This window comes from Bos mutus, chromosome 6, assembly GCF_027580195.1.
Source record: "Bos mutus isolate GX-2022 chromosome 6, NWIPB_WYAK_1.1, whole genome shotgun sequence".
NCBI classification, from domain to species: domain Eukaryota; kingdom Metazoa; phylum Chordata; class Mammalia; order Artiodactyla; family Bovidae; genus Bos; species Bos mutus.
In genome coordinates, this window is record NC_091622.1 from 36,485,386 (window position 1) to 36,511,765 (window position 26,380).

Below are 26,380 nucleotides of genomic sequence, written 5' to 3' on the forward strand. Positions count from 1 at the left end.
CCGACTGAGACATGAGTTTGGGCAAACTCCAGGAGATAGTGAAAGACTGGGAAGCCTGATGTGCTGTAGTTGCATAGGGATGCAAGGAGTCAGATACGGCTTAGCTACTGAACAACAATGATATGTGTATCAAAGGTGTGAACTCCAGTTGACCTCATAGCTTTCAGTTGGGAAATCCTGACTTTGATAAGTCTATGATTTGACTGTAAGGCATGTAAAACATGACTATGACTTCAAGGGCAGAGGCAAATGGGACTGAGCACAAAGCACTCTTAAATTGTTGGGAGACTGAATCTGGGACCAACTTTTTGTGGGAAATTTAGCTATATGTATTAAAAACTTTTAAATGAGCATACCTTTTGCCTCAGCAATTCCCTGTCTGGAATTTACCTGAGTGTGTGTGTAATGACAGAGCTTATAAAGATATTTTGTGAATAATAGGAAGATTGGTTAAAGTACATAACAAACACTGAATACCATGTGCCCATTAAATATAAAGTTGTAGAAAGATTTTGAATGACAGGGAACCATGTTGCAAAATAGCAGTTTTACAAAATATTAATAGTAATAGCTACCATCTAGTGTGTGTGCGCGCTCAGTTGTGTCTGACTCTCCACAAAGCCCACCAGGCTTCTCTGTTCATAGAATTTTCTAGGCAAGAGTACTGGCATGGGTTCCTGTTTCCTACTCCAGGAGAGCTTGCTGAACCAGGGATTGAACCTTGGTCTCTTGCCTCTCCTGCATTCAGTTCAGTCGCTCAGTCGTGTCCGACTCTTTGCAACCCCATGGACTGCAGCACTCCAGGCCTCCCTGTCCATCACCAACTCCCGGAGTTTACTCAAACTCATGTCCATTGAGTTGGTGATGCCATCCAACCATCCCATCCTCTGTCGTCCCCTTCTCCTCCCTCCTTCAATCTTTCCCAGCAACAGGGTCTTTTCAAACGAGTCAGCTCTTCGTATTAGGTGGCCGAAGTATTGGAGTTTCAGCTTCAACATCAGTCCTTCCAATGAACACTCAGGACTGATTTCCTTTAGGATGGACTCCTGCATTGGCCAGCAGATTCTTTATCACTGAGCTACCTAGGAAGCCCCAGCATCTATTAAGTGCTATCTAATGACATTACATACATTATCAGTGCTTTATACACATTGTCTCATTTAATGTAACTATCCTGAGAGACCCTTTCCCCTGATTACCGATAACTACTTAAAGGCTAAGGAACTAGTTCAGGTCTCCAGGGTTTGAGAGAGCCAGAATTCAGACACAGACTATCTGACTCCAGAGATAATGATGTCCATCCCCGTACTCTGTATACAAGCCCATTTTTGTTTTTTAAGAAAATATGTATGCAGAGAAAGAGACTAAAAGCAGATGGTATGTGGCTGGTGGGTATAGATGACTTTCATCTATTTCTTGATATGTCATAAGAGAGGGACAAAAAGCTTAGTTACATGGAAATGAAAAAGTGTTAGATTAAGAACACATCTAGGGACTTCCCTAATTGTTTAGTGGTTAAGACTCCGTGCTCCCACTGCAGGAAGCATTGGTTTGATCCCTGCCCGGAGCTAAGATCTTCATTGGCTGAAACAGTGGGTACTGTGGGGTCAAAGAAAAAAGAGAACACATTCAGTAGTTGTCCCAATAACCAGGCACTATAAATACTGGGCAGTTATTCTGTTCAAAGAGGGTGAGCAGAGGGCAGTGGTCTGAGAAACTGAGTCACCCATTTATCCTCCTAACTTTTGACCTTGTGCAAGATGGCCTCATTTGGACCAGGTGGGTCATCTTAAAATTAGGAAGGTAGTCTTTAGGTTCCTCCCTCCCTAATATTCTATTACCTAAAATACCCAAACACTAAATGAGAAAACAGGGCATTTGAAAATAGTTGGTTTTGTTCAGTTACTAAGTCGTGTCTGACTCTTTCTGACTCCATGGACTATAGCCAGCCAGGCTCCTCTGTCCATGGGATTCTCCAGCAAGAAGACTGAGTGGGTTGCTATTTCCTTCACCAGGGGCTCTTTCTGACCCAGGGATCAAACCTGTGCCTCCTGCTTGCAGGTGGATTCTTTACTACTAAGAGCAGCAGCAGCAGCAGGCAAATTCTTTACCACTGAGCCACCTGTGAAGCTTAGCCCAAAGTAAAATGTTAACTTAGAACTTAAAACGACTCATTTCTATAATGCAATGCAATTATGAAATGCTGGCTTCAATCTTAAATTTTCGAACAGAATTTGATGGCAATGATCCGCTTGAGAAAGCATTAGGAAGAGGTTATGTACTCTTTTCCTGAATCTGCACACTCTTACAGCTTTTCTACACGATCGGAGTATTGAATAGATGCATGTATCACAGGATTGTGAGGAACATATTTAAACTATTCATTGAATATTTTCATTCAAAAAGTTTTGTTTCCCCCTCCGGACACCCTTAGATTCAGTTCCTGATTTTATTGGCCCTGGGAAGCAGGGACCTTATTTCTCAGAAGCTCATTCATTAGAGACCGCCTACTTGCCCCGGGGGTGGACAATGTGTGTGACAGGAAAAAACCTCGGTGCCAGGGTCCCCGGGTATTTAGGGGCGTGGGACACTGGCAGTGGCCAAATCCGCCCAGGTCAGACCAGGTATTGATCCCCCCGGGTAGCATTTTGTGGTTGGTCTCCAGGGGTACTCCCCACTGTCTATTTCATACCAGCCCGGGAAGCAGGATTTGTAGCGTTGTCGCCGCAAGCCCAGGGATATAGTCATTTCCCTGACCTCTTCCCGGCGGCCGGGTGACGGTCAGGTCCAGTACCTGGCTGGGTCCTCTAATGACACTTGCGTGCTCTCAGCCCAGACGCCGGGCGCTTATCGCAGCCAGGCAGGCAGCGCCACGCCTTTCACGGGCCCTCGGGCATCGACCCTGAGGGAACAGGGGCGTGAGGGTGGGGCCGCTGCCGGGCGCTGTCCCTGTCAGCAGTCTAAAGCTTGCGAAGTGAGGCTGAAGTCGGTGCTGCCTGCGCTCGCTTGTCGGCCCTCGACCGCCGGCTCGCCGCCCGCTCTCTCCGACGTGACGGTAACCCGGGGCCAGTGCCTTCCCAGGTCAGCCGCTGCGCCGGTGAGTGCGGGGTGCTAGGGGGGCGCGTGGGCGCGGTGGGTGGGCTGCCGCCGGGGGTCGTGGGCGTCGGTCGGGGAAAGTCGCCCCCGGCCGGGCTTTGCCTCCAGCGCGGGTTGTGTCCTGAATCCCACGCCGTTACCGGGCGAATCCCGAGCGAGCGAGACGCTAGAGGGAGTTTCCGGCGGTCTGATAGGGACTGGGGAGATGCTGGAAGGAGGAAAGGAGCCAGAGAGTTTTTGTAAAAGCTTTTCACCATTTAGGAAGCACTGTACGGATGCCTGATGTCATTGTTAAGTAGGAGATGCTTCCGTAGGGTATATTTGGAAGGTCCAGCTGACTCAGCGTTTTATATAAATGATTGTTAGTGCTCTGCCTCTGAGCACAACAGCTCCTGAGATTGAAGCCCTCGGTTAAAACTGAACCGCTAACTGTGAGTAAGTTGTGAAAACCGTTTGGAATACGTGGCATAAAAGGTCCGTGGCTATTGTGTGTGCATTTGGTAGGCAATAGAAAACTGTACAATTGAAATGACTAGGTTTTAATTATTCCCTCTCAGTTTTATTTGAAAGTGAGTATGAAACAGACTGAAAATTTAGACTCCCCTAAATTTGGACCTCCACCCCGCCTCCAGAAAACAGCTCCTTGGTGCAACCGATTTCGTGTCTGGTAGCATGGGGTCACACAGAGTCGGACACGACTGAAGCGACTTAGCAGCAGCAGCAGCAGTGTGTGTTAGCCGGTTGGTAAAACTCTTCCCTTTCCCCAAATGTATGATATTGGATAGATAAAAAGTTATTGAATATGGAGGTAGCAGAGAAACTTGTTAATATTGGTACCTTTAAAGGGATTAACCGATATATTCTATGCCCATTTCTTCTCCGTGGGACATAAAGTTTGTCCACAACTTTGGTTGGTGTGCTAAAGCATTATTGAGCTGCCTTTTGTAATTTTTCTGTGGATAGTTGGCTCAATGATTAACTTCAAAAAATTAACCAGCTTATTAAAAATACTTGTTAAAAATGCTACTAAAGTTAGAATACAGAAAAATACATAACCAAAAAAGTTAGATTGTAAATCTAGCAAACAGTTAAAAAAAATACCCATAATGTTGCTTTGTTTCATTTTCTCACTCAGTGGTAGAAATATAAAAGCTCATTCCACTTTCAGGAAAAAAAACAGATTTATAGTAACAAATGTTCATTGGTCATCTTTGTTCTGGACCCTGAACATTTAGCTAGAGCCCCCTGAGGTGCTGTTGCATCAAAATGATATTAAAATACACTTACCAAAATCAATTTCTACATTTATTTGTGTTAAGTGTTCATGAGCTTTTGAGGCAAGCCTAAGTATTACAAATGGAAAGAGAAATGCACCAAGAAAAGAGTCACTGTGGGGGAGTACATTTGAATGTATGTAGACAGCAAATTAAAGTTCTATCTGGGAAGCTAGAATAAAAATGGACCAATCAGTCACACAATTCAGTGAGGACAAAGGCGGGAAATATACATGAGCTCCTTAGAGAAGCTTTTCCTGGCACCTACTTCTGAGAGAAATGTCTAATATCACAGAAGGCTGCAGATGAGACTGAAGTATAGCGCTGGAAGAGTCTCCTGGGTGCCCACCCATAGTACATGCGGTCGTGCATTTTCTAGGACTGCTTGCTGTAGTTGTCATTCTCCTTACCATAAGTATTATGAGAAACACTCGTAGGATGCTAAGCCTCTATGGTCCCACATGCTGTGGTTTGATAGTTTGGGAATAAATCTGGATTTTATAGAGGGGTAGGTAGACCTCATGTTTTCAGATACTGTTTCTCTCAGGCATTTCTGACAGAAGTTTGGTGTCAGTTGAAGGTTATATCAAGTGAGAAGTTTTATTCTATGTTGCTTACTGGGGTTAGAGGTTAAGGTTGAGGGTCTTTTAGTGAAACTTAAAGAACCTGAATGATCATCCTTGATACAGGGTATATAGGTCTGTGCTATGCTGTGCTTAGTCGCTCAGTCGTGTCTGACTCTTTGCGACCTCATGGACCGTAGGCTGCCAGGCTCTTCTGTCCTTGGAGATTCTTCAGGCAAGAATACCTGAGTGGGTTTCCATGCCCTCCTCCAGGGGGTCTTCCCAACCCAGGATCAAACCAATGTCTCCCTCTTTGCAGTTGGATTCTTTACCGTCTGAACCACCAGAGAAGCCCAAGAATACCGGAGTGGGTAACCTATCCCTTCTCTGGGAACCCTATTCCGACCCAGGAATCAACCAGGGTCTCCTGCATTGCAGGTGGATTCTTTACCAGCTGAGCTACCAGGGAAGCCCGTATAGGTCTACAGTAAGCTAAAGTTTATCCTTTTAAAAAATCAGTTCTGAGTTCAGAATGTGAACCAATAATGATGGAGTATCTAGATGAATTTGGCTTTATAGTTTTTTTTTTTCCCCCAACATTAGTTTATGAGATCTAATTCACATATCATACAGTTCATGCCTATTTAAAGTGTACAGTCTCTGCAGTCTTCACATTTTCATCATTCTCGCCCCTAAAAACCAGTTAACACTCACTCCTCCTTCTCACCATAATCCCTTAATCTCTGTAGTTTTTTGGAAACCAGTGTTCTGCTTCACAAGGAGACCATTAGAAAGTGGACATCTAATTTTTGAGCCACATACTTAGCTTGTTTATAGAAATAAGTAAAATATTCAGAGAATCGTAACAATGAAAGTTAGTGGTGTTCTGTTGTTTAAAATGAGGTGGGTGGGTGTGGGTGAAGCAGAAGTGCTGCCCACATCCCAATTCCAGTGAAGAAGTTTTGTTTTTGGCAAGAAGGGTAGAATGAAATCTTAAAACTCCATTGAAAATGCTGATTACTAGCTCAGTCCCTTTGCAGCTGAAAAGGCCTGTTACTCTTTAGAGCAATGGTTGGCTGGGAATTACTGCTTAGATGGAGGTAGCAGTAGGTAGTTCTCTGTCATTTAACAGGATTTAAGTTCTTACCTGGAAGCATAAAAACGAAAGTCTCTAGAAAGCAGCAAGCCCTGTTAGCTCCCTCTGAAAACACTTGAGCTGAGTGTCTTACAAGGAAAAAGGAAAGATTGCCTGAGGGGTACCCAAACTTCAGATGTTTTGCACAGGAGACCTGTCTCTTCTCTTCTGGTCCTGCTGCATGGGCAGTTCTACGCTGACCACACCCTGACTTCACCCTGAAGTGAAGTGAAGTGAAGTGAAGTCACTCAGTTGTGTCTGACTCTTTGTGACCCCATGGACTGTAGCCTATCAGGTTCCTCCCTCCATGGGATTCTCCAGGCAAGAGTACTGGAGTGGGTTGCCATTTCCTTCTCCAGGGGATCTTCCCAACCCAGGGATTGAACCCGGGTCTCCTGCATTCCAGGCAGACGCTTTAACCTCTGAGCCACCAGGGAAGCCCTGGACTTCACCCTAGAGGAGTGAAAAGAAGGGATGCAAAAGGTACAGGGACCACAGGATCCTTAGAAAGGGAAAATAAAGTATTTCATTTTACAACTTTTCCTCCACCATCCCATATTATTTTGGAATGCCATATGAGAGTTGGACCATAAAGAAGGATGAGCGCTGAAGAATTGATGCTTTCAAACTGTGGTGTTGGAGAAGATTCTTGAGAGTCCCTTGGACTGCAAGGAGATCCAACCAGTCAATCCTAAAGGAAATCAACCCTGCATGTTCATTGGAAGGACTGATGCCGAAGCTGAAGTTCCAATTCTTTGGCCACCTGATGTGAAGAACCGACTCACTGAAAAAAACCCTGATGCTGGGAAAGATTGAAGGCAGCAGGAGAAGGGGACGACAGAGGATGAGATGGTTGGATGGCATCACCATCTCGATGGACAAGAGTTTGAGCAAGCTCTGGGAGTTGGTGATGGACAAGGAAGACTGATGTGCTACAGTCCATTGGATCACAAAGAGTCAGACATGACTGAGCAACTGAACAGAATTGAAATTTAAAAAATTTTGAGAAGCTGAAGCAGTAGCTATATTTTCCATCCACATTTTTCTCCAGTACTTTGGCCACCTGATGTGAAGAACGAACTCATTGGAAAAGACCCTGATGCTGGGAAAGATTGAGGGCAGGAGAAGGGGGTGACAGATGAGATGGCTGGATGGCATCATCGATTCAGTGAATGTGAGTTTGAGCAAGTTCTTGGAGACAGTGAAGGACCAGGAAGCCTGGTGGGTTGCAGCCCATGGGGTCACAAAGACTTGGACATGACTGTGACTGAACAGCAACAACAAAGATAAGATGAGCAGGTCTTCAGAATTAATAAACGGAAATGGCCATTAACTGGTGAATGCTTGCTGTCTGCAGGTGGTTTTTATATTTATTCTCATTTTTTGGTCACACCAAGCCTTTCAGGGAAGTATTGGAGTTTCGTACTTACAGAGGAGGAGGCAGAGAATTGTACAGGGTTATTTATTGCTGGGACAAAGTACTTTATTAAAGATCACCAACCCTTTTTTTTTTTTTTTTAAACAGCCTGGTCATTTGTTTCACATTTTCTTTCCATGTTCACAGAGCAGCTCAGTTCATTGTAAAGGCATGCAGGGACAGTGAAAAGAGCCTGTGAGAACAGGGAGGCCCAGACCTACCTAACTTGGGTCTAGTCACTGTGCCGTGAAATCTCTTCATCTTTGTGGACCAGTTTCTTCGTGGGACTAAAGAATATAGGAATTTGAGCAAGAGAGGTCTGATTTTATTTAAGGAGTCCAGAAGTAGAATATGAGTTAGTAGAAATTGCCAGAATAGTAGTGTTAGGTATGCTGAGAATTCTTAGTATTCTTACCTGATCCTACAATAAAGGATTCTGCAAACCATCTACTTTGATTTAGAATCTTTCTGATCCATTTCTCCTTTTCATAACATAGGGAGACTGTTATATGTCTTTCTAGAATATCTCATATGATACTAATAGTTACCCCAAGTAAACATATGTACTTCAGAAACCTAAAGTAGTAGGCTAACTGTAGTTAAAACCCAATAGTATCATTTCAGTTATCTCTTCAATCTAATAGTACTGTTATTATCATGCCAGACCATTCACTGCTTCCTCTGGAATCTAAGCTATGAGTATAATCCATTTGACATGTGCAATGTTGTTTTATACCCAGCTATTACTAGCAACCTAGGGCCAGGTGACTCATTACATTGCTATAGTGTATGTGCTGATTAGCTCTTTCCTCGAGCTACAAGCTATTCCTTGTGTTCTGATTTCATACTTAGATATATACCTGCCCTCTCCCCCAGTGAGATGTGTTCTATCTAGCCTCCTAGAAGTACTCCTTACCCAGAAGTAAATTCAAGTGGTTTAAATTTTTCAACAAAAATAAAATTGCTATTCTCTCCCTCTATAATATGAGAAACTAGAAAAAGAGATCTTTGGTGCATTAGTCATTATAAAACAATGCTTTTCCAAATATATACAGCTGTGGCTGGGTTGCATCGGTCTTGATAAGGAAGTTTTAAAGAACAAAGATGGCAGTTTAAGTCTAATATTACACTAGCATTATAAACATTGAAAAATATTGGGGTTATTTTTTTTTAATTTTTAATTTTGAAATCATTTTTAGACTTACTTAAATGTTGTAGAAAATGGTACAGAGAGTCCTATAACATCTTATGTAGCTATAGTACCACTGTTTAAACTATAAACTTATTTGGATTTCATCAGCTTTCCACTATCTTTTTTTCTATTCAGGATCCAGCCTCAGAGCTCACATTGCATTTGATTTTTGTATATCCTTAATTTCCTTCAAACTATGACAGCTCTTCAACCTTCTATTGTTTTTCCTGACCTTGACACTTATAATGAATACTGTTCAGTTATTTTGTAGAATGTCTTGCAATTAATACTGGATATTTTCTCATGATTAGATTGAAGTTATGCATTTTAGGAAGAAATTGGAGAAGGAAATGGCAACCCACTCCAGTATTCTTGCCTGGAAAATCCCATGGATGGAGAAGCCTGGCAGGCTACTGTCCATGGGGTGGCAAAGAGTCAGACAGGACTGAGCAACTTCACTTTCACTAGAAGTAATCCCAGTGCATCATATCAGGGGTACATGATGTCTTATTACTGATGTAAACTGATGTAAACTTTGGTTAAGAGCTGTTTGTCAGGTCCCTGATGGTTATCATTTTTTCCCTTTGTATTTAATATATATCATGGGAGAGAAACTTGGGCCTTGCAAATATCCTGTTTCTCCTTAAGTCCTTATTCACTAGTTTTAGTCCATCGGTGGAACTGGATGCACATGGTACTGTGTTGTTCTAACAGTGATTTAAAGATTGTTTCTCATTACTTCTCTTTATTAATGAGAATTTTATAAGGAAGAGCTGTTCCTTCATTTTTTTATTCAACTGTATGAATATAGACTCATGGATATTTATTTTATTGTATAGGTTATAATTGAATACAGTCATTATTTAATTGCTGATCAAATGGTTCCACCATTGGCCACTGGGAGCTCTTCTTTCAGGTTGGCCCCTGTGCCCTTTTGATGTACCGCCTCCCCATCCTCCCTTTTGAAAAAGCATTTCCTTGCTTTCTGGTATCATGAAATGCTCCAGGCTGATTTTTCTATTTTCCATGCCCCGACCCTTGCATCAACCATTTTTCCAAGGCACTCTGGTTCCTTGTTTTAGAGGCTGTTATTATCAGAAACCAAGATCTGGGTACTAGGTGTGTTACTGAAGTTGCTTTGAACTTTTTAAGTTTCATAGATTTGTGACCTAGCAAATGCATCTCTATAGGAGGAGTAATGCCTTAAATTTCAAAGACTCTAGAGACCATAGTTGCCAATTTGCATTCAGTCTCTTATGGGAAAGAAATACAATTGGAAGGGCTAGAATTTTAAAAGTTCCCAGTTTTTCTCAAATGAAGACCTGTAAGTGTTTATAAAACAAATAGAATAAACACATTAATTTTTATTTACTCAGGCTCTGATAAGAAATTAGCTTGTTACTTACTGAATGTATGTGAAGGGGAGATATGCATAGATCATATCTTTCAGAAATGCAAAATGTCTTTAAATGAATTGTGAGATCCTGGCCTCTACTTCCCCACACAAAAAAGACTTCTGGGTAAGTCTTTGAGCCTACTTTCTCATTCTGAAAAGAAAGGTTTTAGGCAAGATTTTCGTTTCTCTTGACTCTTAGTGGGCTCAGAGGACCCTTTAATATCCAGAAAATTTGGACCCTTTTTCTATATTTTAGGTATAATTTAGTGTGTGTTTATTGGTTCACTGGTTAAAAAGATTCAGTTTAATTTCATATCTAATTTATGTTAATCATGCCAGCTTACTTTTAACATTGAAATTTACTCAGTTAAACTTTATTTTAATCTAAGACAGTCCGGACCACGTACAGAAGTCTTTTCTAAGAGTTCCATTTCCACAAACCTTCTTTAACTTTCTTTTTACTGATAGGTTTTGTCCTATGCTTTTCCTTTCTCTCTCTCTAGGATAAAATTACTTTCTTTTCCCTCAACAAATTGTATTTTCATTTCTTATACCTTTTTTCCTTTCATGCAAGATGTTTTCCTTACCAATTTTAGTTGTCTCAATTACATACATTAACCAGAATTCTAACTTTTTAAAAACCTCAATTTCTAGTGAAAACTAAGAAGTATGCAATTATAAACTGTTTTTCAATTATTATTCTGTAGATTGTCAAAATCACAAATACTGTTTATGATTTCTAAAAAATGTGTGGTTTTTTAATGAAAATTTTTCAATGTGATATTTTTATTAGTAGACCTAAATATCTTCTCTGTAAAAAGGCAGCCTATGTTGAGTAATTAATGTTTCAGTATCTTATTTTATTTGGGAATGATCTAGATATTTAAACGGAAAAGAACATGGCAACCCACTCCAGTATTCTTGCTTAGAGAATCCCATGGACAGAGGAGCCTGGTGGGCTGCTGTCCATGAGGTTGCACAGAGTCGGACACAACTGAAGCAACTTAGCATGCATGCATGCACTGGAGAAGGAAATGGCAACCCACTCCAGTGTTCTTGCCTGGAGAATCCCAGGGATGGAGGAGCCTGGTGGGCTGCTGTCTGTGGGGTCACATAGTCGGACACGATTGAAGCAACTTAGCAGCAGCAGCAGCAGATATTTCATAATTTCCATCATTTCATTTAATTTAGCAAAACTATAAATATTAAGTCATCTAAAATCTGGAGAAATTATTTTTAAGTAGACAAACCGTAAGACATAATTATTCTTAAAGAATTTACCTCAAAATTGTTACTCTGTTTATATCTGTTGAATTATAGTTATGTTTAGATTACCATGAAAACTGAGACATTACACAAAATAAGCCATCATTTCAAGATTTTTTTTTTTGAAAATTTTATAACAGAGATAGTATGACCTATTTAACTTTTGGTAAACCTAGGTGCAATAAAAGTAAGAATGGTCTGTATTCATTAAACCAACAAATTTAAACTTTAAAACTGATTCAGTTCAGTTCAATTCGGTCGCTCAGTCGTGTCTGACTCTTTGTGACCCCATGAATCGCAGCACGCCAGGCCTCCCTGTCCATCACCAACTCCCGGAGTTCACTCAGACTCATGTCCATCAAGTCAGTCATGCCATCCAGCCATCTCATCCTCTGTCGTCCCCTTCTCCTCCTGCCCCCAATCCCTCCCAGCATCAGAGTCTTTTCCAGTGAGTCAACTCTTCACATGAGGTGGCCAAAGTACTGGAGTTTCAGCTTTAGCATCATTCCTTCCAAAGAAATCCCAGGGCTGATCTCCTTCAGAATGGACTGGTTGGATCTCCTTGCAGTCCAAGGGACTCTCAAGAGTCTTCTCCAACACTGTAGTTCAAAACCATCAATTCTTCGGCACTCAGCTTTCTTCACAGTCCAACTCTCACATCCATACATGACCACTGGAAAAACTATAGCCTTGACTAGATGGACCTTTGTTAGCAAAGTAATGTCTTTGCTTTTCAATATGCTATCTAGGTTGATCATAACTTTCCTTCCAAGGAGTAAGCATCTTTTAATTTCATGGCTGCAGTCACCATCTGCAGTGATTTTGGAGCCCCAAAAAAGAAAGCCTGACACTGTTTCCACTGTTTCCCCATCTATTTCCCATGAAGTGATGGGACCAGATGCCATGATCTTTGTTTTCTGAATGTTAAGTTTTAAGTCAACTATTTCACTCTCCTCTTTCACCTTCATCAAGAGGCTTTTGAGTTCCTCTTCGCTTTCTGCCATAAGGGTGGTGTCATCTGCATATCTGAGATTATTGATATTTCTCCCGGCAATCTTGATCCCAGCTTGTGCTTCTTCCAGCCCAACATTTCTCATGATGTACTCTGCACATAAGTTAAATAAGCAGGGTGACAATGTACAGCTTTGACGTACTCCTTTTTCTATTTGAAACCAGTCTGTTGTTCCATGTCCAGTTCTAACTGTTGTTTCCTGACCTGCATACACATTTCTCAAGAGGCAAAACTGATTATTAGTATAATATTGACTATTTCCCAGATCACAAGAACTTGAAATTTATTTGGGTTGGCTTTCTTTTAAGTAACTTAATTAAAAAAAATTTTTTTTTCAAGATTTTTTATTTTTAATTTTTTGGCCAAGCCCTGCAGCATGTGGGATCTTAATTTGCTGACCAGGGATCATCCTAGGCCCCTTGTCAGTGAGCACGTAGAGTCCTAACCACTGGACTACCAGGCAATTTGCAGGCTAGTTTTTTATTATATTTTAAAAATATCAATTTGTAAGTGATTACTTTGTCAACAAAGGTCCGTCTAGTCAAGGCTATGGTTTTTCCAGTAGTCGTGTATGGATATGAAAGTTGGACTATAAAGAAAGCTGATCACAGAGGAATTGATGCTTTTGAACTATGGTGTTGGAGAAGACTCTTGAGAGTCCCTTGGACTGCAAGAGTTCCAACCAGTCCATCCTAAAGGAGATCAGTCCTGGGTGTTCATTGGAAGGACTGATGCTAAAGCTGAAACTCCAATACTTTGGCCACCTGATGCGAAGAGCTGACTTGTTGGAAAAGACCCCCTGATGCTGGGAAAGATTGAAGGTGGGAGGAGAAGTGGACGACAGAGGATGAGATGGTTGGATGGCATCATGGACTCAATGGACATGAGTTTGGCTAAACTACGGAAGTTGGTGATGGACAGGGAGGCCTGGCATGCTGCGGTCCATGGGGTTGCAAAGAGTCAGACACGACTAAGCAAATGAACTGAACTTTTACATCAGTTAAATATAGCTTTTTTATATGTGTAATTTTGATAATATTATCTGGAGTTAGGAACATATCATATGTATAATGTACACATAGAAATATAAAAAGACATAACTAGAGACCTCATAGCTTCATTTGAAAACTTAGTTATGTATCAGTTATTGCATTATAAATTTACTAGTTTATAAATAACAATTTGAATAAGTTAAATATATTTGCTCAGATGACTAAAGCTTTTCACTGTTTGTGAAGAATATTTTAAAGTTTGTATTTGTCCTTGATAAATCCTGAAGGAGGCTGTGAATTAGATATGATGAGGGATGCTTTCTAGCAGTTTGAGTTCAGGAAAGCCTGTTTCTCTCTCTTTCTCTCTTTCTTTTTTTTTTTGGTGCAGGTTCTACCTGATTGAGCTAATTCATAAGCTCAGTCTTAGGTCCTTGTGGGATGTACTTATGTTTCTGATATGTAGAGATTTGTAAGACAAGACAGTTGCTTTTAATTCCTCAGAGAACTGGTCTGCCACCTATATGGTACTGAAAGATTGATTTGCCCAACTACATTTTCTTTATTTGCTTCTGTATATCAGTAAAAAGATTTCCAACTACAGTGAAAATCAAGAGTTATATGTTCTAGAACTTTAGGGTTCAGTTTATCCTGCTTTCCAAACTTTGCACAAGCTATTCAATAAAGGCCCTCTTTTTTGAGTATACAAATTAAACCCAGAGCAGTTCACTCTAGGGGCTAAAAGTCTTCATTATTTTTATTAACTCCTGAATATTAGCCCCCAGTTTTATTTCATATTGTGTGGGCTCAGGTAACCCTATTGATTTTCCTTAGTGTGTTTAATCAATGTTGCCTGAGGGGCAGATTTATAAGCCCTATCTTACACCAGGCAAGGGAGACCTAAGTTTATTCCATAATATAATTGGCAGAAGAGATTTAACCATCTTATATAAAGCCCATTTAAACATACCAACTTTTATAAACATTCATCTCAATTCTCTCAGCTCTTATATCTGTAATTTTAACCTCCATTAAGTCCCCATCAACCTGTCTTGGTCTTACACAGAGTCCCAGAAACGTTTCTTTTTATCTCCCTGAGCACGTTATCTATCTTTATATAAAAGGCTTTGGGTTTCCCAGCCGAGGGGTTGAGCCAAGGGACTCAGGCCTTTCGTTGATATTTAACTTGATTAATTGGCCTAACTGTTGCCCCAAGCAATTGAATTTTCTAGCAGCCTTTTAAATATGTATATGTTTTGCTGTGCTTAATTTTGCTCAGTGTGTCTGACTCTTTGCGACCCCATGGAGTGTAGCCCACCAGGCTCCTCTGGCCATGGGGGATTCTCCAGGCCAGAATACTGGAGTGGGTTGCCAGGCCCTCCTCCAGGGTATCTTCCTAACCCAGGGATCGAACCCAGGTCTCCTGCATCATAGGCAGATTCTTTACTGTCTGAGCCACCAGGGAAGCCCAAACTGGGGTAAATAGAGTGGACTTGTTTGGGGTTCTTTAATGATGGGGACCGATAGGGAGTCCCTTTGGCCATCCAACCTTAGCATTGTATCAAAATGTTTGTTTTGATACATTTATTTATTGGTTTATTTATCCCATTTCTTAACCATCTAAAGATTTTTACTGTTTTGGAACAAGTCTCTTTAAAATTTCTACCTTGTTGGGAAGATGTCTCTAGACTTTCTCTGCAGTTTTTTCTTATTCCTGTTAATCAACCTAACTTAACAATCTAATGCTTTTATTAGCATCTGTAAGACCCGTTGAGGGGAAATTGACCACAAATTTAGTTTCCCAAACTTTTTTGTTGTTGCTCTTTGTTCGTTTAAACTAAGGGAGTTATTAAGGTTAGCCATTATATTTTTTTGTATCCACTTTCTACTTTGGTCTTTTCATAGGTGCCAGTAATCCAGCTGTTAATAGTGAGAGTTCTCTAAAAATTTCCCAGTTTAGAAGTTTCTTCAATTTTAATCTCCATTGTCTGGCCATTGTCAGAGCTCTCATAACACAGGGAGGAAAAAAAAGTCTTAAGATCAGGTAAAACATTTATATCTCAAAGACACAGTGGGAGAAATGCTAGTTCCTCCTTTGAAGAGTTTTTTGTTCTTTTAAGGTCAGAATTCCGAGAATATGTTTTATCAAGCTGGCTTTTTCTAGCTGCACACATGCGCACAAAAATTAACTTTGGAGTGTTAAAAGAACCCACATTTGGTCCTTTTTAAGGTGAGATTTCCTTTAATTCCCAACAAAGCAGGTACTTGTAGGAATAAATTCTGTACATACATAATAAAGTCTTCCCAGCGTCTCTCAACTGTGGTAATCCAGTTTTCAACTGAGCAAAATCTTTCCATTGTCAGTTCATCTGGGATAACCCAGGTACCTCTTCTTGAAATTAAGTTCAAGGAAAATCTCCTCCAGCGAGGATTTTATTCACCACCAAATTAAACTAAGGATAATCAGCCAATAGTGGAGATCCAGGACCCAGAAGAGACTTACCTAAATTCATATGGACTCTGAGGAGGTGGCTAGGCACAAGAGGTCTTTGCTGGTACCAAGGCTCCAGATTCTTGTAGCGTCGGGTGAGGGAGAGAAGTCTGCTCTGGGTCCCTTTGTTGCTAACTAAAGCGGTCGACTGAAGAAAAACGCATAACCTAAAAGTTGCAAGTTAAGTTTTATTTGAGGATCTTACTGAGGACTGTGGTTCAGGAGACAGCCTCTCAGATCCCTCTGAGGAACTGCTCCAAAGACAAAAGAATAAGGGAGTAGCCAGGATATTTAGGAGATTTTGCTGAAACGAAAAACAACAACAGGAAAAACCAAACCATGTAGTCAAACATCAAAGATAACTGATAGTCACAAAAAATAGACATTACTAGTTAATGATTTTAGTGCTTTTCTGTATGAGAAGATACAAGACTCTGGGCTCGTTGTAATTATTCCTTAGATATGCATCTTAACTTATCTAGGGCCAGTGCCCAGAACACACAATGCTTCCTTTTTTTCTCTATCCTAATTTCTCCTCAGCTGTACCTGGGGGGTTTGGGGAATGCGACTGCAGTGGCTAATGGCTTGATCCTTGTTTACTGGAATAAGAGGCAACATTCTTTGTTTACTAGAATGGCAGGCAACGTTCCCTGTCCACGTCCACGTCTGTCAGTTTCCTCTTAAATGTAAATGAGTGTGAATGTAAATGTAAAATGAATATAAAATGTAAATGAGTTTCCATGGACCTGAAGCTGGACCATTACTATACTTGCCCTTGTTTTCCCTTAATTGGGCAGATTTGGGGGAGGTTGAGAGTGAGATTGCTTTGAAATGGGGCAAACAGTAGAGAGTCATTATAAAACTCCCATTGGCTGTGACCTTGCTGTGGGAATAGGTGCCTTTTGCTTGTTGGAATGCTGGATCTTCCTTGCTCTACCAGTCCCACTCTCTTGTGGATAAAGGCTGCACACCAAGGGTAACCGGCATCCTAAGATATATATCTGAATACACTCTTCCTTAGAAACCAGATAATGTTTTTACATATAGTTTCAGAGTGCTTGTTTTGTGTCTAGTGTTGTATTTAAGAGGCTTCCCTGGTGGTTCAGATGGTAAAGAATATGCCCGTAGTGCAGGACCTAGCTGTCATAGGTAGGACAGTGTCCACATCTTGGCTCTTGAATGACTACAGTAGCCTCTATGTCGTCTCCCTGCTCTGCTCCTGTCTCCAGCACCCCCACCCCCACCCCCAAGTCAGAGTGATCTTTTAAAACATAATTAGATTATGTTATTCCTCCACCGAGAAGCCAAGCAAAGTTCTTGCAGTGGCCTGAGGTATGGACACTGCCAGAATTGACCTGAACCTCTGACTTCATATCCTATGCTCTCCCTCCCTCTGCTTCAGTCCCCTTGGTCATGCTCTTCCTCAGGCTAGCACTTGATCTTGGCATCACAACTCCAGAGAGCCACCCTCAGGTTTCTGCTCAAAGACCTCACTGGGAAGGCCTTCCCTGACTTCATTTCCTCCTTCACTTTTATTTTTTTCTCTTTAGCACTGCTGACTCTGACGTTTTTCATCAAAAGGAAAAAGGAATAGGAGTTAGGGACATACCCCCATGCAGTCAAAAATCCATTATAACTTTTGACTCCTCCAACACTTAACACATATTTTATATGTTATATGCATATCTACATATATTTTATCATTGATGACATATCTAACTTTCTTGGTTTTTTTCAATATTTCAAATTTTTTCAAATTGTTGCAAATCTTGAAAAAAAAAATCTCCCAATATATTTATTGAAAAGAAATCCACAATATAAGTGGACCTGCACAGTTCAAATCTGTTTGTTCAAGGTATGGCCAAACGCAAGTTCATATGCTCGACACACAGTAAGGCCAAGCTGAAACACTGGAGTTTGGAACAGAGAAAGGTTTATTGCAAGGACCAAGGAAAGAGAATGGGTGGCTGTACTCAAAAGATGTGAACTCTCTGATGGTTTTCAGGGAAGTGTTTTTATAGGCAAAATTTGGGGTGAGGGCTGCAGGGTGTGTGACTTCTGATTGGTTGGTGATGAGTTAGCATGGTGGTGTTTCAGAAATCTTGTGCTCAGCCTGAAGTTACTGTTGTCCATCCTGGTGGGGGCCTTAGTTCCTATAGAAAAACTCAAAGATATTGTAATGTATATCCCTTGAGGGGGAACCAGGACCCTGCTCCTTGGCTGTCCTATAGTTTCTTGACTGCCTTTCCTTGGTTTCTGCATTCCTTCACTCTTCTAATTAGCAACCATTTGAATCTGCCCTTTGAAACTCAGGGAAGGTCTGAGAAACTGAAATTTTTTCCCTACAAACAAGAAATGGGATACAGAGAGACTTTTGTATGCAAGAGGGCCACACAGGGTCCTGCCAGGTTTCAACGGTCAGTTATAGTTGCATTAGGTATACTTGTATCTATTTAAAGAGAGGATTAGGATTAAATGGAGGGACCTCCCTGGTGGTCAAGTGATTAAAACTCTGCCTTCTAATGTAGGGGGTGTGAGTTCAATCCCTGGTCAGGGAACTAAGAACCCAGATGTCTCAGGGTGCGGCCAAAAAGTAAAAAAATAGTAATAATAAAAAATTTTTTTTTAAAGATTAAATTAAAAAAGGGACAGGAAACAGATCTATGGTTGTCATGGGCTGGGGTGGGAGAGGGAATTTCTTTGGGATGATAGAAATGGTCTTTGTCCTACTTTTCATGATTACATGTCTGTATACATCTTCAAAGTCCAAAAACTGTACTTAAAGAGGATGTTTGATGGTCTACAACACTGTTTACTATTGACACGTTTTGAATAAACATGACAAAAAACAGAGATTAGGCTGAACCATGAGTAGAGTTGGTGTTATGTTGGAAGGAATGTTATATGTACCAAAACATTCCCCCTCTTGTTTGTTATCTATTCCTTTATCCTCTGTGTTTTGTGTGTGTTAGTCACTCAGTTGTGCCCGACTCTTTGTGACCCCGTGTACTGTAGCCCACCAGGCTCCTCTGTCCGTGGGATTCTCCAGACAAGACTATCAGAGTGGGTTGTCATTTCCTTTACTAGGGGATTTTCCTAACACAGGGATCAAACCCGGGTCTTTACCATCTGAGCCATAAGTCACCAATTCTCCGTGGATCCCTCACTGGTCTTACTGCGTATCTCCTCAGTGCAGGAAGGACGGGGATCTGTAGAATGAGGGAGGAGATGGCTGAGGGGACCTGTGGAGCTTCCAAAGTCAAGTCTTAGCTCCCTACAGGGCATACGTCACTCTCTGATGAGCTTTGCTGCCTCTCCAGCCTAATTTTCTTACTGCCCTTTCCCCAAAGCTGAACTTTAATATAATGAACTTACCAACTAAAAAAAGTCACAACCTAAAAGTTGAGGGTTATGCTGCATTTGGTGGGAATTTTTAGGACTTCAGGACCGGGAGGCAACATTTCAAGTAGCCTTGAGAGAACTGCTCTGAGGAGGCAGGGTGGAGGAGTCAGGTTATATAGACCTTGGCAACGAAGGACAGGTAGTCTGAACATCAAAAGTATTTTTGTGAATTAAAGAAAACCAGCTATCTCAAGTTAAGGAATTTAGCACTTTTCTGTATATGGCAAGATGCAAGCCTCTGAGCTCACTGAAGTCTTTCCTTTCCTATGTATCTCAGCTATCTGGGGCCAGTATCTTGTGGTTTTTCACATCCTGAGTTCTCCTGGGCTCCCCATAGGGAGTGGCTGCAGCCTGAAGGCTGCCAGATCTTGCTGGTGTTCTTCTCCTTCCTGGGTGCCCTGGAGGGCTGGGATCACTGGTGACTGTGACCTCATTGTTTACTGATATGGCAGGAAGTACTCCATTTCTCAAACAGCATGCATTTCCCAAAGCAATCTCTTTCAGTTTAATGATTTTGCTTTCCTTTACTAGGTCAACTTTCTTTTCTCTTCTTTCCTTCCTATATAATTGGTTAGTTTCCTTTAGTAGGCCACTTCTAACCACTGTGACCCCCACCCCCACCCGCCCTGCCCCAAGCCATGTATTCCCTGAGAGATGAATCTGGTCTTAATCCCTCAAGTAATTTTGAAGCTCTAGGCAAAGGGGTAGGGAAGGACATTCCTGGCTGGAAATTCTGCTTTGAAACAGGATAATTATATTTTCTCTCAACTCCACCTGGGTTAATACAGTGAGTTTTTAGGGGGTATTCATTAAGTTTTGTCCTTACCTTCCACAAGGTCCAGGTGAAATCTTTGGTGGTATTTGTGTCCTTTCTAATTTGTACATATAGTTTACTAATCCTGGCAGAATTTAACTTCTGTAGATGACCTCTCTAAATAGGGTGGTTAGTGACTTCCTCTTGTTTGTGCTCACAATATCTTTATGAAGCTACTTTGCTTAATACAGGGGTGTGGCATATTGTAATTTAGTCTTTCATTCAGCGGGAATAATTGAGAATATGATATGAGTGACCCCAAAGGATACAAGGGCTTCCCTGGTGGCTCAGAGGTTAAAGCGTCTGCCTGGAATGCAGTAGACCCGAGTTCGATACCTGGGTCGGGAAGATCCCCTGGAGAAGGAAATGGCAACCCACTCTAGTACTCTTGCCTGGAGAATCCCATGGAGGGAGGAGCCTGGTAGGCTACAGTCCATGAGGTCGCAAAGAGTCGGACACAACTGACCGACTTCACTTTACTTAAAGGATACAAAATTGATGGGCATTAGGTCCCTGCTCTTACAACAGACATGTGGGCAAATTTTTAGTTTGCAAATGCATATATGGCTTTCTGAAATGGCAGGTTTGCAATAAAGTCCAAAGGAGATAACTTTAAAATATCATGATTTTACTTATAATTTGGGAGATAGCTGAAGGCCAAAAGGGCATGAGAAGAATGTTCCTGCACTGTGAGCTAGGGCTAGAAAAAACATTTTAATGATAATTTGCTTGATGAGCTGTGATCCAAATACTGGTCATACATTGTTAGATAAAGCTTTTTGACTATTATTAGAAAGCTTTGGAGGGTGGCTGGAAGGTCTATAGTTCATTTAAATTTATTATTTTTCTTTCATCAGCCCACCTTCAGTATTTGAAATTCGGAATAAAGTAGTCTGAAATTTACCATGAAAATGCTATGAAATTTATGTTATTGTTAGGGAACCATTAATTGCCCACTTTGGCCGGGCATGATAATAATTGCTTGCCTGAGTTGTCTCACAATAGGAGATCCTGGTAAAGAAGGAGGTACTACCTCCAAAAAGTAACAGGAAAGAGTTCAGATCAGATCAGTCGCTCAGTCGTGTCCGACTCTTTGCGACCCCATGAATTGCAGCACGCCAGGCCTCTCTGTCCATCACCAACTCCCGGAGTTCACTCAGACTCATGTCCATCGAATCAGTGATGCCGTCCAGCCATCTCATCCTCTGTCGTCCCCTTCTCCTCTTGCCCCCAATCCCTCCCAGCATCAGAGTCTTTTCCAATGAGTCAACTCTTCGCATGAGGTGGCCAAAGTACTGGAGTTTCAGCTTTAGCATCATTCCTTCCAAAGAAATCCCAGGGCTGATCTCCTTCAGAATGGACTGGTTGGATCTCCTTGCAGTCCAAGGGACTCTCAAGAGTCTTCTCCAACACCACAGTTCAAAAGCATCAGTTCTTCGGCGCTCAGCCTTCTTCACAGTCCAACTCTCACATCCATACATGACCACAGGAAAAACCATAGCCTTGACTAGACGAACCTTTGTTGGCAAAGTAATGTCTCTGCTTTTGAATATGCTATCTAGGTTGGTCATAACTTTCCTTTTAATTTCATGGCTGCAGTCACCATCTGCAGTGATTTTGGAGCCCAGAAAAATAAAGTCTGACACTGTTTCCACTGTTTCCCTGTCTATTTCCCATGAAGTGATGGGACCGGATGCCATGATCTTCATTTTCTGAATGTTGAGCTTTAAGCCAACTTTTTCACTCTCCACTTCACCTTCAGGAAAGAGTTCAGGAGGGGCCAAAAGGAGAAGGGAGGAGTCAATATATCCTACCAACCTCCCAGAATCCTTCTCGCTGAAATCCATCTTGGCTGAGAGATGTATGCGCCACCAGGGAGGACCCTGAGTCAGAATGATTGGCCAGAGACAACCTGGAAACCAACCCCATTACCATAAACGCGGAGACTCTGAGCCATGTGGTGGAGCAGTTCTCCTGGGTTCCCTTCCCCTGCTGCTCTCTGCTGAGGCACCCCTCTCTAATAAAGTCTTTTGCTTTGTCAGTTCGTGTATCTCCTTGGACCATTCATTTCTTAGTGTTAGACAAGAGCTCACTCTTGGGCCCTATAAGGGGGTCCCCTTCCTGCACTCAGTAGTAAAAAATGTTTTGATAAAATGTGAATTCTGTTTGGGGACCAGATACTTCAGGGATTCATCTTGTTTGTTTTACTTGAGGAAAGTGATTTAATTCAATTTAGCTATTGTTCAAAAGACAGTTCTAAAATAATGGAAGCATTGCCTTTTTTCAGCCATTGTATATATGATCATTTTATAGATTTGTTATTCTTAACCTGAAACATATAGCACTGTCCTATTTTTGAAATAAATATAATATCTGTTTCTCTCTCTTCAGTCACTAAGTCGTGTCCAACTCTTGAGACCCCATGGACTGTAGCCTGCCAGGCTCCTCTGTCCATGGGATTCTCCGGGCAATAACACTGGAGTGGGTTGCCATTTCCTTCTCTAGGGGATCTTCCCAACCCAGGAATCGAACCCAGGTCTCCTGCATTGCAGGCAGAGTCTTTACTGACTGAGCTATAAATATAGTATAGTTTTATGATATTTTGAAATCTAAGAATGAATTTGATAATAGCATATAGCAAGTTTTTTTTTTTTTTTTTTTTTGATGCAGGATGAATATGGGAGTGCTTGGGGTGTCCTCATAGTGTTCAAGTATATGTGTCTTTTATGGGGTTATAAAATTGACTGTTTATAAAGTAACCCAAGAATGAGAAAATACATTTTTAAAAAGTAAACACTTTAGACCTGTGTTGTCCTATATGGTAACTATTAACCACGTGTGGCTATTTAAGTATAAGTGAGTAAGTTAAATAACATAAAATATTCACCAGCTATATTTCAAGTGCTGAGTAGCAGCCATATGTGTCTGGTGGACAGCACTATTTTATTATCCCTATGCGTATTAATAAAGAACATGGAAAGGAGCACAGGCACTTTTCCATCTGACCTCTGATTATCTTGAACTCAAGAGAATCACTTCTTGGGCCTTATTTACAGCCTTTTTACACATAAGAAACCAGATTACCATCTATAAGATCAGTGGTTGTGTAACTTGTGAGAATGAAGGGAATTGGTAATTTTATTTTGTGTGTGTGCGGGGGGTGGGGGCGCGTGGGGGCCTGTGCTGCTAAGCATGAAGGATCTTAATTCCCTAACCAGGGATTGAATCCATGCCTCCTGCAGTGGAAGCACAAAGTCCTAACCACTGTACCATCAGGGAATTCCAGGGAGTTGGTAATTTTTATCTTGTCAAGTTATATATCTCTTAGCTGGTGCTCCCTAATCGCCACTATTTTAAACATATCCTCAGCACTCAGTCCTTGATAAATCCTTCTCTTAGCTATAGAGGAGGGGAGAAAAAAGTTTTCATTACCAGGCCCATTCCTGTGTCTCACTGTTAGCGTGTCTCACTGTTTTTCTGCAGTAGCCTCCTAACGCCCTTGCTTCCACACTTGTCTCACAGTAGCAGCTAGAGTGATTTTTAAAAAACACAGTTAAGATCATGAGCCTTTCCTGCTTGAACGGCCTCAGCGGCTTCTCTTGGACTATACAGACCTTCCGCAATGGTATTTCTTCCTGTCTGTCTGTCTGACCTCGTTCTTTGTGCCGCCCTCCCCAGATCACTCTGCTGCAGCGCTGTGGGGGCCTTGAGTGCCAGATCGTTTCCTTGACCTGAAGACATCAGCCCTCTGACTCCAATGCTGCAGTGCCGATGTCAACACTGGATGTTTGCTCCAGGGTGGAACTGTTAGATCAGAGATGATGTGAAAACCCATTGATGGATAAGGACTCTTTAAACTTCAGGGATTTATTGTGGAAGTTACAACTCAGATTTTGAGTTCCTTTTCTAACAATGTTCAAAACTATCCTGCTTCTATTTCTGTTTGTTCATAAGTTTTGTAGCAGTCACCTGACAGTGACCCAAGAAGCCTAATTCCTTGTCAGGGTAGCGAGGTCTGGGCATCACAGTAAATAGCTGAAGAAGGTGTGTTTACCCAGCATGTCCTCTTGGCTATGAGGCAGAGTGTCACTTTTGCTATTATTATCCCTAGGGGAAAAAAAAGTAAGAAGGCCTGAACTCTTGACCTGAGGCTGCTCTGGCTTCTACCAGCAGGTGCAATATTTACAGCTATGGACAGCTGTCTGGCTGAGGACTTTAGAACTGAACTCTACTTTTATTACCTGTGTGCAATTTCTATTGACTTATGTACTCTGTTTATAGTAGACTGTCTGATTAAGAGTATGATAAAGAGTAAGATAGAGAAAAATGGTATTTTTTTTTTAAGCGAGTCCTATATTATTGAATTCTGCAATAGGGAGCAGAATTATATATGGTTGAGTGTGTGGGCTTCAAAGGCAGCAGGCCTATTTTGGCTTTTTTTTTTTTCAATTAACTAATTTATTTTAATTGGAGGATAATTACTTTATAGTATTATGATGGCTTTTTTCATATATCAACCTGAATCGGCTACAGGTATATGTGTCGCCCCCATCCTGATCCCTCCTCCCACCTCCCTCCCCACCCTATCCCTCTGGGTTGTCCCAGAGCACTGGCTTTGGGTGCCTGGCTTCATGCGTTGAACTTGCACTGGTCATCTGTTTTACATATGGTAATGTACTTGCTTCAATGCTATTCTCTTAAATCATCCCACTCTTGCCTTCTCCCACTGAGTCTAAAAGTCCATTCAAAAGTGGTATTTTTAATGCAAGTTATCATTCTTATAATAGATATACCAGTGTCTATGGAAGAAGACTTTCCAAAAAAGTAAAAATGTACCTCATTAGTTAGAAAACAAGAAGAAGAGAGGAAAGGTGACAAAGGTAGACACAGGTAGAAAAGAGATAGCTGGAAAGGGGGAAAGAATCTCATTATTCAAAGCCGCTCAGTCATGTATGGAAGACTGTTCCAGCTGGTGAAAAGATAATCAGGCCAGTTAACAGGGCAGGCTGGTTCAGGCGAGTTGTATGAAGCCATTTGGATGCTGCTTTTATTTTTAAAGTCTTTGAAGTGGGTCTCAGATTCAGAAAACGATTTAGCACATGCTCTGGAAGCTGAACTAAACTGGAAGCAAGGAAGCAGCAACAAGGGGGGAAGTTGATTTTTGTCATAGGGAAATCTAGATGTGGTGTATATATATATATCTGTAGGGAAAGATTAATGTTTACTTAGAGACAGTTACTTTCAGTGATTCCTCTAAAAACCCAGGATACTGGGATAAACCCAGTATCTGGATAAACCCAGTATACTGTATACAGTATACCCAGGATACTGTATAAACTGGAGACTTGAGTACTTGAGGTTAATATGGTGCTGAGATGTGTGTTTTTAAAATTTTGTTATCATTCCTATAAGTTTTTTGTTTCATCTTAGAGTAATATATTGTTTCATATTGGTGTTAGAAATAAGTTTGGTTTTTGGTATAATGTGCTTCAGCTGGATGGTGTATTTCAGTTATGCCTGCTCATCTCTTGATTTGTGACACATGAATTACTAAGACCCTGTACTAAGCATCTCCTATTCCTAAGCACCTCCTAGCAATGTGAATTACTAACTTAATCCTATCACAGTGAAGACGAACTCAGTATGCACATACTTCTAGAATTGTGATTGTATTTATCTGTTCTCTATCTTGGATGGATGGATGGGTATGGATGATCTTTCTTGGGTACTATAGTTCCAGTTGGTGCCTTTTATTAACAGAAAATCTCACAAAGATTTTGTATTAATGTTTGTCTTGAGCTAATGGCCTATTTAAATTTAGGTGGGATGTTATTTGATTCTCTTAATGAGCCTTGTGGAATAGGAAATGACAACCCACTTTGGTATTCTTGACTGGAAAATTCTATGGGCAGAGGAGCCTGGCAGGCTACATTCCATGGGTCGCAAAGAGTTGGACAGACTGACCACACACACACACACACACACACACACACACACAGAGCCTTGGGAGATTGTTAGAAAGTGTCCTTACACACACACACACAGCCTTGGGAGAGTGTTAGAAAGTGTCCTTGGAGCCTGAACATCAAATGGGGAATGGCAAGAGAAGCAATTGCTTGTGTCAGGCTAGTATAGTTTGGCTTTTGAAGACATGGGGGATGGCTTAAGAAGTTTACAAAGTCAATATGCAAGGTCTCTATAGTTATTTGTACCTTGAGCCTTCTCTTTCACTGCTTTCAGAGAGTAGGGCTTGAGCTAGTTATTACCATTCATTGTGCTCACAGATTAAAACTAGGCTCTTTTAATTTCCTGGGTGCCAGTCTATAAGTGGTT

General features: G+C 41.3%; 1 protein-coding gene and 1 non-coding gene across 9 annotated transcripts in view; one reads left to right on the forward strand and one right to left on the reverse strand.

The window, feature by feature from the left end:
- The window catches only part of ABCG2 (ATP binding cassette subfamily G member 2 (JR blood group)), a 127,537-nt gene that overhangs the window by 53,584 nt on the left and 47,573 nt on the right, over positions 1-26,380 (forward strand). For 2 of the 8 annotated variants that reach the window (XM_005897791.2, XM_070372172.1), the window contains exon 1: positions 2,587-3,097. The exons of 3 other annotated variants lie outside the window; for them this stretch is intronic. The gene's annotated coding sequence lies outside the window, so the exon portion shown is untranslated. Of the gene's footprint in view, positions 1-2,585; positions 3,098-3,375; positions 3,532-26,380 lie in introns of those variants that run through there. 3 more of the 8 variants (XM_070372171.1, XM_070372168.1, XM_070372170.1) reach the window with 3 other exon arrangements.
- Positions 6,434-6,505, reverse strand: TRNAS-GGA (transfer RNA serine (anticodon GGA)). Its single transcript has one exon. It is a non-coding gene; the product is annotated as a tRNA-Ser (tRNA).